The following is a 12,332-nucleotide window of genomic DNA, read 5'->3' as shown; positions in this document are numbered from 1 at the left end:
GCCTTGAAATGCAAGAAAGATGAAATATGAACCACTGAGTCTTTTTAATTTGCTTGTTTTATATATGCTTCATCTAAAGTTGCATTATATATCAAATTATAGACATTTTGAAATCATGTGACCCATTAAGCTGGGTATGTTTGTGCAAAACAAGAATAAAAATACATAATCAGCTGGTACTATTACCATTTAATTTCACATCTTTACATTCCTGGAGTTCAACGGGCTTTAAACGCACCCTTGAAACAGGAGAATTTCAGCATTGAACCAGCAACCATATAATTCAAGTCAAACATATTCAGCCACCTGAGCTACAGCTGCTCACTGGCACACGTGCTGACATTTAAGTATTGGCAGCCCACCACCAAGTTTCCTTAGCCCTTAGGCAAAGAGAACTGACAATTAGTTCATCCATCCATCCATCCATTCGCTTCCGCTTATCCTTTTTCAGGGTCGCGGGGGGCGCTGGAGCCTATCCCAGCTGTCATAGGGCGAGAGGCAGGGTACACCCTGGACAGGTCGCCAGTCTGTCGCAGGGCCAACACACAGGGACAGACAACCATTCGCACTCACTTTCATTCGCACATTCACACCTAGTGACAATTTGGGTTATCCAATTAACCTATCCCCACAAGCTGCATGTCTTTGGACGGTGGGAGGAAGCCGGAGTACCCGGAGGGAACCCACGCAAACACGGGGAGAACATGCAAACTCCACACAGAAAGACCCCGGCCTGATGTTGGAATTGAACTCAGGACCTTCTTGCTGTGCGGCAACAGTGCTAACCACCGTGCCACCGTGCTGCCTACACACTACACAATTAGTTCATTGGATAGCAAAACCAGGGACGCGAGGAGGAAGCAGCTGATTCCTTGACAGAACAAAGAAGTGTGTCCTCATTAAAGCACACCACACTGTGGAGAACTGTACAGGGAGAGTCAGAGCTGGGTGATAATTACTGTGGTGAAGGAGACAGTGTCTCGTGCTTCTTTCTGTTCTCTCACTTTCCTTGTCCTTCAGGTTCAATGATTCTTCAAAAAAATAAATAAATAAGAAAAAAGTAAGACCAAAGAAATTGTGATATAATGGACTTTTCTTTTCCCTTGATCAGACTGAACAGATTTCCTTTTTGACCTTGGGCATCTATCATTTTGTGTCCTTTAAATACAGGAGCAGTGAAATTCATTCAACAATTTCCCACAATTAAACTATATATTCAGTATGACATTAAAACATGCTCCTTTAGATTATTGGATGCCCTGTGTTTCACTACAACCTCTCTGAGTTCTTGCCAAGTGAGTATTTATTTAAGTCTTGTTTGTCAATGCTGGACTGGAGTGGTGCGTGTTCACTGTTTTGATTGGGTCCAAAGTGGCCTTGTAGTTTAAGATTGAAGGTAAGGCACTTTCCTGTGGCAATAAAGTCTATCAGAGAGCACTACTGCCTGTTATTTGACCTTGGTACACAATAATACCTATAATAATAATACCATTATTACAAGCTGAATGAATTCATTTTTCTATGTGTTCATTATTTTTGCTTTGTGAAAACAAAACAAAAATGTCCTGGAAGAATGTTTGAGGGTATAAAAGTCCTGGAAGATTGTTTTTTCCATCAGTTCATTGCTCAAAGAACATTTTTTGTTAATATGTACTGAAATTGCTGACTATTTCCGCCCACATGGTTTGGCGACTTACAATTCTGACTGGCACCTCAGATAAATGTCTTTTACGAACCCCTGGGCTGTAACTCAGCTTTTCCTCTGCACGTGCTCCAAGTTGCTGGTTGGTGGGGTGGAGCTCATCAATGTCAAGTGGGAACGCCTCAGCCCTGCGTACGCAGACTTTAAAGCTTTTGCTGCCACTTTATTCTGCCTCTCTGCCATCTAATAGTCTGCTAACATGCTGTCGACTTAGTTTCTCTACTACTGTTTCCTCACTCATAGAAGTCATGCACACTCTGCACCACAGATCGTAATGATTTCCTCATCACAGCAGAAATCTCTAAGACAATTACATCCTTGCATAAAGCTAAGGAACTTGTAAATCGGGATTCTCTTTATATACAGTACTGCTCACTCATAGTGATGCTGAAGTATGGGGAAATGTGTATTAAACAAATACTAAAACAGTAATTTTGTTACAACAAAAAACTATTAATATAGTATGCCGAGCAAATTATTATGATGCAACAAACATATTCTGTATTCTGCTGAATATATTAAAATTTCCCAAATAAAAAGATTTCAAAATTATGGATCAAGTAAAAAGCTATTAATTACCTCCAGGTGTCCAGGATTTGTTCCAGCTGAGAAAACTGATTTATTAATTAAGATGACTATTGTAGGAGCCATATGAGTTGCTCCTTTTTTGACTATGTGGGTTGATTTAAATGGACTCACTGTATTGGTGCACGGGTGTGGGGCGTGTCTCATGGGTGTGGTAGATGACAAATGTGGTTGCACTCACCTGTTCACGGCACCTGATGTTGATGAGCAGAAAGGTTGGGTGAGCATGAGGCAAAACCTTCTGTTGAGCGCAGCTTGAATGAGTTTGATGTATTTTGACTGTAACTTGTTGGTTTTTGTATATTTATGCACTAATTGATGCCTTAGGCTAAGTTGTAATTTGGCATAGTAATTAGTACAGTTCTTTTTGAGTTGCAGTTATTTGTTTGTGCAGTCTGTGCATTTGTTTAATAGTTAATCCCAGGCGCTGATTTGTATATTGGACAGTTGCATGTGGAATAAAAGGAGCAAATGGTGCAGAAGTGTATTTTATGCGTTTATTGTTGCGCGTCATCTGTGTCCTCATGTTTAGCCTGCCGCGGCCGTTGGTTGGAGGAGTGGCAATACATTGTCAGCAGAAGAGTTTGTAGGTTTTATTGGATTATTTATATATAGATGAGTTTTATTGGTGAGAGTTTTATAGTTTGCTGTTTCCACACAGCTTTTAGATTAAACCTTTGGCTACACAAAACAGATTTCTTTCAGGAGTCATATTCCCCTGTTAGGTTTCAGCAGTACAGCTGCACTAGGCGTTGTACTGATTTGCTTTCTAGTTATTGTGCATCAGGTGGTGGGACAATGTAAAATTCCTGTTGCTGATGCAAAGCAGCAGTTGGCTCTTGGTCAATCCTAAATTTGATTGGCTTGGATTTTTATCAGATGTATTTATTAAAGGTCATGTCTATCCAGACCTGACCTTTGAACCTATAAAGTGTAAAATAAAATATTATGATTTATTCTGCATTTTTCACAAAGTTAGTTTTAACATGAGTTCCTAAATTACAGCTGAATTGTGCGGTCGCGCTCACCTTTGACCACTAGACCCTATTTAGTTCATCATTAAGTCCAAGTGGATTGTCATTAACTTACAAAAAAATTGGAAAGATATAAGATCAAAGTATCTTTCACCACAATATATATTTTTTTATTCTTGAGTGAATGTTTCTTTCCCTCAAAACATTAAAGAGATATTGCCTTGTAATTACAGTAATCCAAAGAGTTTTAGGGGTTTGACCTAAAATATTGTTTACTTTCTATTACATGTGCCTGCTATATATATAAAAAAGTAGAATAGATAATGGTGTCGTGTTGCTCATTTGAAAAAATAATTTATTGATACAGCAGGATTGGATAAAAACTGAAAAACTTTTAAGCAACTTTTGTTTTTTGCCTTTTTCTGTCAGGTGTATCATCATGTCTCCATTAATTATTGACTAATTATTAGTTTTCAGGTGGAATTTTGGTAACTTTGTTAGGAATAAAAGTAAATAAACCATTTAATATGTAGAATGAAATACATATTAAAAGTCACTCCTTCTCAAATCAAGTCATACATGTATTTATATTACATGTAATGAACATGCTATTTTCCATCTATATCGCTTAGAAGACAAAGAAGACAAGCAACTTTTACTTGTTTTTTAGGGGGGGGTTTCACGTCTTATATGAAATTTTGTCTTCATACTGCCTGTACTTTTCTATCACTTTCTTCTATCTTTTTTGTCAGCTTCCTCTACTTTGGGCTCTTCTGTTTTTCACTGTTATGTGCTTCCATCTCCATCACCATCTCCAGACCTCTCTCACTCTCTCCTTCTGTAACTCCCTACTTCCCCTCTCTTCCTGCAGACCTACAAAAACACAGACAGAGGCCTCAGTAAGTGCTGTTTTCCTGGCCAGGCTGGAGGACCCTCCCCATAACTAAACAGGAGCCAAGCTTATTTTACCTTCACACAGCCCAGACTGGACCAGTCTGGGCCAGACAAACACAAAATACTTCATTTGATACATTTGGACCATCTGCTTCTGCGGGCTGTCTCCTTGAGCCAATATAGTCAACAGAGAGGGCAGATCAAGACCAACTATGTGGGTCCAAGGATTAAAATAGACAATGAATATTGGCATTATATTTTGTACAGAGTTTCTTGATGGCTAATTAGGAATTTGGCAGCCACTGAGGATTTTCTGTTTTCCTTTAGCTTCAGCATGGCATCACTTTTGTGGAAATGTTTGAAAAACTAATTGGCTTTTTGCAGTGTGTTATTTATTCATTTTTTAAAATGCCACATATATCTATGTCTCACTCATTAGAAACTGTAATAATTTATTGCATTCATTTTCTGTCTTGACATCAGATCAAGCTGGCAACACTAGATAACACTAGTTCTAGTTTTCTAGAAAATAACTGAAATCTCTATTTGTAGATGTGTACAAGTTTACAGGAAAACAATGCTTAATTTTCTATTGTATAAAAGGGAGAAACTAAGAAACTGCCAGATAATTTGGAGATATTCATATCTAATAAATACAGGAAAACACTGTCTTTGTTTTGTCTGCTGCCAAGGATAAAATCCAGAAAAACTATTAGCTACAAAAAGATATTTGGAGAGAGATAATAATATGAAATAGAGTAGATCCTAAATTTTTCAGGGATATCAAAAGTCAACAAGCACACCAGCCAATGATGTTCAATACACTCTTCTATAATTAACTCACATTAAATCAATAAAAAAGAAACTCAGATGTTCTAAAGTAATGGCAACAAACTACAGTAAGAAACCGAATCTTCATTACGTATACATCAAAACCATTACATTACTGTTGAGTTCCTATGAGCTTAAAGCAGTCTGGCTTTTCTCCTCTGACCTCTGGCATCAACAAGACCTGGATATTTTGTGTTTATCAGACCTTTCTCTGTAAATCCCTCAAGTTGGTTGTGCTGGAAAATCCCAGTAGATCAGCAGTTTCTGAAATGCTCAGACCAGTCCGTCTGGCACCGGCAACCATGCCACGTTAAACCTCACTTAAATCCCTTTTTTCCCCATTCTGATGCTTACTTTGAACCTCAGCAGGTCATGCATAAATGCACTGAGCTGCTGTGAGATGACTGGGTGATTAGATACTGTGGTTAACAAGTTAAACACATGTACCTAACAAAGTGGCTGGTAAATGTGTAATAAGATATGCAGAACCGCTTAACTTATTACATTTAACCAAGGTTTATCAGCTTCAACATAATACCAATCTCTGGGTTTTATTCTTTTTGTATTTTTATTTTGTGTTTGTTTCTTATGTTCATTAACTAAAACATTATAAAAAATCTTTATTTTGTTTGTTTTATTTTTTCCCAGGAAGTGCCTTGGTGGATCAGAAATTTCAGGTGGGGGGTTTCCTTGTTGCTTTGAAATACTATTTTCAAGAAAGCCGTGAATCCCTCTGAGACTTTAACTGCAAACATATTTCATCAAGTTGAATTTGACATTGAAAGACTTGTTCTTTGTGTTCTAGCCCTGTACTCTTGTTTCTCTTTGTTTCAAAATTGTCTGAAAAGCTTTTTTTTTTTTTATATTGCTCTCGTTCCAGCAAAGCCTAGCTTGAGCTATGCCTGGGGATCAACAGCCTATAGCCATGGCCTCAAGATAAAAATGATTCTCTGACGAGGAGGTATCTAAAGCACTTTTAAACATCTGTCAGCAAAAAATAAGAAATAACAGTTCTTCTAAGGTTAAATGTTCAACTCCACAGGACACAAACTGGTTTAAAATTCTGATCTAAAATTTTTGGATATTGTGAAAATATTTGTTTTAAATGCAAGCTTTTATTACCAACTTCTTTGTAATGTTTTTAGAATAGAATAGCTCTTTATTTTCAATGCACATGTACAACATGTGCACTGTGAGGATATGAGTCAGACATTTTACTATTTCATGAAAAACAACTCATTTTGAATTTGATGGCAGAAAGACGTCTCAAAAGTTGGGATGCGTGCAACCAAAGACTGGAAATGTAAGTGGTGCCAGAAAGAAACAGCTCAAGGAACGTTTCGCATCTAATTTGGTTAATAAGCAACAGGTCAGTATCATGGTTCGATATAAAAAGACCATCTTAGAGAGGCAGAGTTTATCAGAGGTAAAGATGGGCAGAGGTTTGTCAACCTGCAAATTAATTGTGTCTATACACATCATTGTGGAATGACTTCAGAAGAATGTTCTCTGCCTTACAAGGGAAGACACGGGCACGATTCTGTCATACAAATCAATCCACGGGCTCGGGGACACTCCCAAAAATAACTGTCTGTAAACTCAGTTCACTGTGCCATCCTCAAATATAAAAAGAAGCCATATGTGAACATGACCCAGGAAGTCTGCCATCTTCTCTTGGCCAAAGATTATTGGACTGAGACAATGTGGAAAACTGTTCTGTGGGCAGTCAAATCAAAATTTGAAATTCTTTCTGGATGTTGCTTTTCCTAAACAGGAGAGGGATCCTCTGCCTTGTTCAACGGACCGAATTCAAAGGCCTACATCTCAGATGGTATGAGGGTGCATTAGTCCCTATAGAAATGGATCATTAATGATCAAAAGTATATACAGGATCAAAGCAGCATATGCTCATAAGCAGATTATGTCCTTTTTCAGAGAAGGCCTTTCATATTTCAGATAAAAAATGCTACACCTGGTTTAGTAGCAGAGAAGTCTGGATGCTGAACTGGTCTGCATATAGATCACAAATTTCATCAACTGGATAAAATATGAGTTTAGAAAATCTGCACATCATTTTACACTGAGTCCCAACTTTTTGCACCTTTTTGGGTCGTACATACTCTGAAAAGTCACTACTCAGGTTTAGAAGTCAGCATCACATCTGGGGCCAGCTCGTTTGCACAGTGTCTGAGGGTGGCAGGAGACACACCGTCTGGGCCGGGAGCTTTCCGAGCATTCAGACTCCTAAACTGCTTCCTCACATCTGCTTCATGAATATGAAGAGTTGTGGTCGGAGGAGGTGGTGTGAAATCCTCTTTTGTGTGGGGTGAGGGGGCGGGTGTTGCAGGTGAACACCGCAGATGACACCACCGTCATTGGGCTCATCTCGGACGGGGACGAGTCTGCCTACAGGAGGGAGGTTGAACGTCTGGTGTCTTGGTGCAGCCACAACAACCTGGTGCTGAATGCCCAGAAGACAGTGGAGATTATTGTGGACTTCAGGAAGCACACAGCCCCACTCCCCCCCATCATCCTGACTGACACCCCCATCAACTCTGTGGACTCATTCCGCTTCCTGGGTACCACCATCACCCAGGACCTGAAGTGGGAGCCCACCATCACCTCCGTCATCAAGAAAGCCCAGCAGAGGATGTACTTCCTGAGGCAGCTGAAGAAATTCAACCTGCCAACACGGACGATGATGCAGTTCTACACTGCAATCATCGAGTCCATCCTCACCTCCTCCATCACCGTGTGGTACGCTGGAGCCACTATCAGGGACAAACAGAGACTGCAGCGTGTTGTGCGCTCTGCTGAGAAGGTGATTGGCTGCAGACTCCCATCTCTGCAGGACCTGTACACCTCCAGGACACTGCGGCGTGCAGCCCGGATCTCAGCTGACCCTTCTCACCCTGGACACAGTCTGTTTGACCTGCTCCCCTCAGGCAGGAGGCTCCGGTCCATTCGCACCAGAACCTCTCGCCACAAGAACAGTTTCTTCCCCTCTGCTGTTGGACACATGAACAATAACCACATGACTGTCCCCGCCACTAACACATGACCCTACGCTGTGTCACTGCATCATTTCATGTTTGGCACTGATCACCACCTGCACTCATGTATATATCTTTCTACGTAGCACTCATAATTCTTATTCTCATGTATATATCTCATGTATATCTCATGCACATATCTTTCTTTCTACATAGCACTTTAATTCTTATTGTCTGCACTGAAGCACTGCAGCAATTTCCTAATGTTGTAAACCTCAACATCTGGCAATAAACCCATTCTGATTCTGATTCTGATTCTGATCACCACATTCCTGATCTCTTTCCACCAGCTCCATGTCTTTGATTTTGAGATTCTGCTAATCACCTTCAAGGAATGCTTGGATCTGGCTTCAAGGTAAATAGCAAAAACTGTTGACCACCACCCTTAAATCCTCAGGCTTGACTCCAGAGGAGATAAGGCTCTCAGAATCAGTGAATTCCTTCCAAAATCACTTCTGAAATCATTTTTTTTTATGTGATGCAGAGCATTTATTGCTTTTGTCCTCTTGTTTATTCTTACTGTACTGTTATTATCGCTTCTATTCTTTTCAGTATTTCTTATTTACCAATTTGTGCTTTGTTTTGTACATTCCTTTTTCTTTTTTAAAAACGCTGTCTCAACTTTCCCTTATCTTGTGTTCTTTGGCTTTAATATTTGGCTTTTTGTTTGAATTTACCTTCTGATTGTTCTCCTTCGTACTTATCTGCCAAAGTGCATTGCAAACTATGTTTTGAAAGGTGTATGTATAGATTTGTACACAACTCTTTATTTTTTAACTTCCCCTAAAATATTGAGTGCAGACTGTCTTTCAGTCACGCATATTTTTGTCTCTCAAATATAAGCTCTACAGTGAAGAACTGCCAAAGACTCATGAGAATAAGAAAGTATGCAAGTTATTGTGGGGCTCTTCTTTGTACAGAGCACCAGATGCCTGCAGGAAGGATGTGTGCGCTCTGGCCAAATCAAATACCCGAGAAACACTTCTAACACGTGCCATGCACTGCTTCAGGAAATACTGCAGGGACGAGAAATATGAAAAATAGAAAGTGATACATTTGTCATTTGACAATGGAATACCAGCAGAGCAGATTCATTCTTAAACTTCAGCAAGATGATAAATTTCAATCTCTGTGAGTGAAGAAGGCTTTGCAACAGTCATATCTCTACCTCAAGGTGAAAGAATACTCAGTGACTGCTTCATAGTTAACACTTTTCATCTGAACAAAATTGCTTATTTCATCATGTAATTTTTCCTTTTATCTTTTCAGCAACTGTTTGTATGCCCGCCTTCATCACAAGAACCATGAATATGTCTTCATTTCGCTCCTTCTTGACTCATAATAACAAAAAAGTCACGCTGTTTTAAGCTGTTTATTATTTATGATTTCAGCTTACGGGTTTTTTATGGCTCAAGTTCAATTACTGGCTGTTATCTCGACTTTGTTTTCAAAAAAGTACAATGTCATAAAGACAGAATTTAAATTGGAAATTGTTTAAATTGCGTACGTGTAATAAAATAACAGTACAAATGCAACAGATGTTTAAACTGAATGATTTGAATATTTGTATTTAAAAAATGTCAACCTCACTTTGAAGCTGATACCAGCAACGTGTTTCCTGGGAGATGGGCACGTTTACCAGTGTTTTACATCATCTGTTCTTTTAATAAGACGAGGTTGCGGTGTAGTGTAAGCAAGTGTTTTCCCATTTTTGTTCTATATAGGACTAATCTTCTTTTCAAAAAGCAGCAAATTTTCTCAATGTGCCCTGAACCTAGCCCTCAATGCTACTGTAGATCGACTGTAATTTTGCACAGTGTTTCTGAAATAAATAAGGCTGTCATTGAAAAAAATGCCATCTGCATATCATGTTATGTTGCTTCTGAGCCTGCCTTATTTGGCAATAATCAGCCAGGTGCATGGGGTGAACTTACAGCAATTAAATAAATAATAGGACAATTTCTCAGTCCTTCACATATATATCGCAGGCCCACAGCAGCTTTCAGAAACATTTCTGAGCTGATATATTGATTGTGCCTGTTTATGAGTGTAAGGTGATTCAGCATTTCTTTAGGGCCTTGTCCTTTGCATGCACTTTTGTTCTGATACTTTTGATCTGTCAATGATATCATCTACTACAGGTGATGAAAACAGTTTTCAGCTTGTCCATGTCTTTCACAGAGTGTAAACTGCGTCCGTGTTTACTTCTGACAGACTCTCTAGAACAGGACTGGACTGAGACAAAAAAATTGGCCCAGGTATTTGAAGTAGAGACCGGCCCACCAGGTATTACAGGAAAAATCATAAAGCATTTGAATGAAAACAAACGCTGTTCTGACAGTGATGTACACTGTCTTGTTGGTATATATGTATGATTTCTATACAGTTTGCATCAGATGACCACTTAAGGACATCTCATGGTTTCATCTTCACGTTCCCCCCTCACCAGATATCCAAAACGATAACATGACCAGCAGCTTTACGGCTGTGGCTCCAGCAAACATCAGCTGATACTACAAAAGTAATATCAAATTAATTCTAACAACAGCTTATCAAGCTTAAACGTGCTGCTGTTGTTTAGCGCGACATCCGCTGGTTTCCTCTTTCTGGGCGATAAACAAACAAGAGAGACGGGGCGAGACAGAAATCCCGATCAGCTGATCATTGATCAGTTTCATGATTGAAGTAGAAACAGGGTGTTGAGTATTGCAGCATCGACAGCGATCAACTCGAAGGGAAATGATGACGGAGGCAAAAATGTCCTTAATATTTTATGAACTTTATTCCTCTTCAACACACGGCAAAAACTTTTCTCATAGGTGCCGTATCTATTTCTCTTCTTCTTCCGTTTTAGGAACGTACAATGAAACAGTGCCTCCTTGTGGTGGCAACTAAAATACTGTCTCTGTTAAACCACAGTAACCATAATGCAGTTAAACAATGTACAACATGAGTACACACAATGAATATCTTAACACCCCCTCTTGTACTCAGGTTGCTGGAATCAAAGAAAAGTTGTACAATAAACGATAAACAGTTGTACAATCTCTACCACACTTCCTTCTTTTTTTTTTTCTCTCTCTCTTTTTTCTTTTAAGCACCAAACATAACGTTAGCAAACTTAGCAAGTTTTAGCTTAGAAACAGGTTTGGTCATAACATCTGCCACCATTTCTTCAGTGGCGCAATATAACAGAGACATTTTTCCTTCATTTACAATGGACCTTACAAAATGATATTTAATGTCCACATGTTTGCACCTCTGTCGGCTCACAGGGTTTTTAGCCAGGGCAATTGTTCCCTGGTTGTCCTCGTACACTATTGTTTGAGTGTAGCTGTAGTCATCTATACCTTTCAAAAGCTGTTCTAAATATATACACTCTTGCATTGTGGAAGCCAGAGCCATATACTCTGCTTCACAGGTAGAGAGCGCCACAGTGGGCTGTTTCTTGGTCTTCCATGAAACTAAAGAACTGTTGTTACATAGACGTACACAGTAACCAGTAGTGCTGCGTCTGTCGGCAGTGTCACCTGCCCAGTCAGCATCACTGTAGGCCACTAGACCCAAATTTTCATCTGTGTTTCTTCTAAAACACAACTTCTTATCTTTGGACCCTTTGAGATATCTCAACACATGTTTCACAGTTCCCCACTGTTCTTCTGTAGGCTCATGGAAATGTTGCGATAACTTGCTTACCACAAAACTCAGGTCAGGACGGGTACCTGATGCAAGGTATATAAGACTGCCTACAGCCTCTCTATACATCCTCACATCTCTTATCTTAGTAGCACCTTCTGTGTAACACAACTTCTGATCACAGGGAGTTCCTCTGGGTTTACAGTTCTGCATGTTAAACCTCATCAGTATCTTGTTGACATAGGTTTCTTGTGACATTGTTACACATCCATCAGACTGAGTGAAATCAATACCCAGAAAATGCTTAAGTCTGCCCAAGTCTTTCATCTTAAATTTGACTGAAAGCATTTCTTTCGCATCCTTCATTACCTTTTCATTGCCAGCAGCAATTATCAGGTCGTCCACCCAGATGATCATAATCACCATGCCATGTTTAGTCTCTTTGGTATAAACACAGTGGTCTGCTGGGTTTTGCCTGAAACTGTTCGCTGTTAGGTATTCATGCAAAATCCTATTCCAGTTACGACCAGATTGTTTTAACCCATACAAGGATTTTTGTAATCTACAGACTAGCCCTTCTCCCTCTTCATAACCTTCTGGCTGATCAATGTAGATTTCATAATCAATGGGAGCGTGTAAATACGCTGTCTTCACATC

At 39.5% G+C, this 12,332-nt stretch overlaps 1 long non-coding RNA gene across 2 annotated transcripts; it reads left to right on the top strand.

Moving 5' to 3' along the window:
* Positions 1–4,754: 4,754 nt before the first annotated feature.
* LOC145429286 (uncharacterized) lies at positions 4,755–9,884 on the top strand. Of its 2 annotated transcripts, XR_013909528.1 has the most exons (5): positions 4,755–5,947; positions 6,761–6,817; positions 8,330–8,394; positions 8,960–9,213; positions 9,309–9,884. It is a non-coding gene; the product is annotated as an uncharacterized LOC145429286 (long non-coding RNA). The 2 variants fall into 2 exon arrangements; XR_013909529.1 differs by lacking the exon at positions 8,960–9,213 and having other exon boundaries at positions 4,756–5,947.
* Positions 9,885–12,332: the final 2,448 nt, after the last annotated feature.

This window comes from Astatotilapia calliptera, chromosome 6 (genome assembly GCF_964374335.1).
Source record: "Astatotilapia calliptera chromosome 6, fAstCal68.1, whole genome shotgun sequence".
NCBI classification, from domain to species: domain Eukaryota; kingdom Metazoa; phylum Chordata; class Actinopteri; order Cichliformes; family Cichlidae; genus Astatotilapia; species Astatotilapia calliptera.
Note: the sequence above shows the minus strand (reverse complement) of the source record. Positions and strands in the feature narration are given on the sequence as shown.